This window comes from Oryctolagus cuniculus, chromosome 12, assembly GCF_051225735.1.
Source record: "Oryctolagus cuniculus isolate XC-2025 breed Fujian yellow rabbit chromosome 12, ASM5122573v1, whole genome shotgun sequence".
Taxonomy (NCBI): domain Eukaryota; kingdom Metazoa; phylum Chordata; class Mammalia; order Lagomorpha; family Leporidae; genus Oryctolagus; species Oryctolagus cuniculus.
Window position 1 is genome coordinate 112,426,439 of NC_142878.1, and position 3,873 is coordinate 112,430,311.

Genomic DNA, 3,873 nt, shown 5'->3' on the forward strand with positions numbered 1-3,873 from the left:
CAGTGCTTTGCCTGTACATGCTACTTTGTTCACAAGTGACATCTCTGTATACATATCCTGCCAAAAGAGGCTTACAGCCATCTCAATTCTTCTAGTGATGTAAATATTACCAAAAAGCTAAACATAAGCAAATATGCTATGCTTGGTTTTGAACCAGTACAAGTTTTATTTTTACTTGGCATTCAGATGGCTATTAGGCAAAACTAATCCTGATAGTTTCCTTTTTTTTTTGAATAATATTAATGGGGGATGAGGCTAATATTTTCACATAAAATGTGAAATAGTTGGCCCTGTCTTGAGTGAAACTCACTGGGGTAATCGTGTATGCGGAGCAGGAAGAGAAAGGATGAGGCAATGAGCACATGCATTCCAGTGAAGGGGGGCATGAGGTGGATGTGCAACACAGCTGAGGGAAGTGAAGAGATTAAATCTATCAGATCTGCTAAGCAGCCTCCTGTACCACTTAAGTCCAGTAGTTCTAAGAAAATACAGATATGGTAGAAAAAGTAAGAAAATTTTCACCACAAAACCAATAGTTACTACTCACAGAGAAAGTTATACACAAAGTAGACCTCTCAATACAGTGATCACATGTCCTCCTAGTCAACTGACTCAACCCCTGGGGCCGAGACGCAGGAAGGGGGCTTCTGGGCAGCACTCGGCTCATGCACTGCCTTGGGCGCAGCCTCCAGCGGTGCCCCCAGGGCTCTGCTGCAGGAAGTATACAGCTCCCTGGGAGAATCTGGGCCTGGGCCCCTGGAGGGCTGCATCACAGGCATGGCCAGCTCCCCGTCTGGAACTTTGACAGAGACCTGCTCTTTGAGGACTTCCACCTTCTCATTGAGCTCATTTCTTTCTGTCTGAAGAGCCCTGCACAACTTCTCTAATCGTTCCAGTTTTATTTGAAAGGCCTTGTATTCTTTATCACGGACAGTTTTCTCTTCAGCCATTTGCAGAAGTGCTTTGTTGTTATTTTCCCACTTGGTACGCCATATTATTGTTTCTTTTTCCAGTTTTTTAATTTTCTTTGTCATCTTTTCCATTTCTTGTCTGAAGGTTGTAAACAGTTCATTGCTTTTTGCCATAGTAGTCTGGAATTCTTCAAACTTATCCATATAAAGAGAAAGCTGCTGTTTCAGTTGTACTTCTTGCTGTTTCATTTGTTCATATTTGTGCCTTGACTCTGTTGCTTCTTTTAATAAAAACTCTCTCTCTCTCTCTCTGATGCTTTTCATCAGCTTGTTTTATCAGCTGTGTCATCTGCTGCAGTTTGGCATCCACTAGCTGCTGTTGCAATTCCTTGTGTTTGAACACTTTATCAATATGCTCTTCCCTCAGTGCATACTGTTCAATGAGCTTCTTCAGCTTCTCTCCCAGTTCAATATTCTCCTGTCGGAGTTTGGCGTTGTGTATGTCATGTTGTTCCAGCTGGGCTTGGATTTCATTTAAAGTCATCTGGAAATGCGCAGTTGCTTCTTTATGCTGTTCCTCTTCCTCTCGTGCCTGCTGCACATTTTCCTCCTTTAACGTTTTATTGTGACGCTGAAGTTCCCTGCAAAGAGATTCTAGCTTGCTTCTTGCCAAGATAGCCTTGCTGTGTTCACTTTGCAAGTGAACTTTTTCTTTCACAATCTGGGCTTGCTTCTTCTGCAGAATCTTCATTTGCTTCTGAACATTCCTGCTCTCTTCCAGAAGATCAGCATATTTCTTACAGAGAGCTGCCAACTTCTCTTCTGGGGTTGAAAGGGTGTTTAGGGATTGCATCAGTAATAAAACTTCTTTTCCTAAGGTTTTTTCTTTGTTCCTGTTGCACTCTGAATCTTGCTGACCATCAGGGGGATCTGTTCGAGCTTCTCGCCCAGGAATTTCCTCTCTTGACTCTTGGGTGCAGTAGGCTGGGCCCACCAAATTCCTGTTCTTTGTTATAAAGTCACTGCCTTCATCCTCTTCCAATGAATGCTTGTTACTTGTGCCACAATTTGAGTCTTGATGTTGAAGAATATCATTTGACTGAGAGTTACACAACATATCTGCTTTCACCCCTAGCCCTCAAATTCCAGCTTCTTCCATTGTGACAATTTCAAACTTCTGTTGTGGGCCGCGTCGCCGTCCACCCTGGCTGGCCTCAATAGCCTCCTCGGTGTCGCCGCCTCTTCCCCGCGCTGCCTCCTCTACCCGCGTCACCATGAGGTGACGGCAGCAGCCAAACCTGACTGAAAATTCCAAAGTCTATAGTGGCTGTTGTGTACACATTTCCAATTGTGAGGAGAGGGCATTAAAATTCTCTAATGAAGAATGTCCCTCTGCCTGGAGATGAAACACCACATGGTGAGGAGTTGGCATTCAATGTCTCACTGTCTTTCAAACATTTGTATTTCCATCTGCAGAGGATGGCTTTCAGCCCTCTCTCCTGTGAAAACAGAGTCTTTATTCTTCCCTCAAGATTGTAAAGTCATCTTCCACAAGATAAACACAGGGCAGTCAAACCTCTAGCATTCGAGTACTGGGTATTAACACTACCATTTAAAGATGAAATGAATTTCACCCTTCCCTCATAAATGAGAAAATGTTCCTCACTTTCCTCTGCTGATGTTAGGACATTCACTGTTCCATCACAAGGAGACATGATCTTCACCCTATTACCATGTGAGGACTTGGTATTCATCCTACCGACACATCAGATGAGGCTGCCCACCCTTCCTCCTGGTGAGGAAGGACATTCCCCTCCACCAGCTGAGTACACAGAGTTCACCTTTTCATCACGTGAGAAAACTCTACTCATGCTTCTATCATTTGAGGGCAGGACATACACTCATTCATCAGGAGCTCTCATGCAATCACTCTTCCATTTGATGAGGACACAGCTTTTTCATTATTTTCCTGTGAGGGCATGGGGCTGCCTCTCCATGACTGAGGATAAGGCATTCACCACTTTAGCCCACTAGGACACAACACTCATCCTATCACCGATTATATTCATCCAATACTCGCCTGATTATACTTCTTTCTCTTAAACACAAGGCTTTCAACCTTGCAACCTTGCATCAGGAAAAAGGCAAAGCATTCACTCTACTATTATCTGAAGTCTTACCTACACCATTTCATCACATCAGGATTTACACCTTCACCCTATCTTCAAGTGAAGATGTTGCATTCACCTTACACACAACTTTAGGACATCACCTTCAAACTTCCCTGAGGTTAGGAGAAGGTTTTGGCTTTCAGTCAGGAGAGTACCAGGTGATAATTCTTCATACACTAGATGGCAGACTGTTGCCATTTTTCATGGTGAAGGGAGGGTATTTAACCTTCCAGGAAGTGATAATTTGGTGTCTGCCATTCTGTCTGGTAGAGACATAGCTTTCCCCGTTGCTTTAGGTGAGAAGTTGTTCATCCCACATTGTGTACAGATCAACCCTTTCAACAGAAGAGACTAGGACATTCCCATTACCTCAGCTGAAGAAAAGCCATTCACCGTTATTTCAGGTAAAGGCACGGCCTTCACATATTCACCAAGTGAGAACACAACTTTCACCCTTCTGGCATATGAAATGAAGCTGCCCCCCTTCCATCAGATGAGGGGAAGACACTTCCCTTCCCTCAGAAAGTACACAGAATTCACCCTTCTATCAGGTGAGACAACTGCATTCACTTTGCATCAGGTGATGACAGGACTTTCACTATTCCATCATTTTTGGACAGAGTTATTACACTCCTATTCCATGGCTCACAGTTTCAAACTTTTATCATTTCCAGGCACAGGAGTCACCTTTTGGCATTGGGACAGGCCATCCACTCTTCCATCATATGACAACATGGTCTCCACCCTAAGGTAAATGTTTGCAGTGTGTTTTCTGATGAAATTCACATAAA

At 43.6% G+C, this 3,873-nt stretch overlaps 1 pseudogene; it reads right to left on the reverse strand.

Moving 5' to 3' along the window:
- Nucleotides 1-364: 364 nt before the first annotated feature.
- Nucleotides 365-2,204, reverse strand: LOC149123241 (gamma-taxilin pseudogene; annotated as a pseudogene).
- Between the last annotated feature and the right edge of the window lie 1,669 nt (nucleotides 2,205-3,873).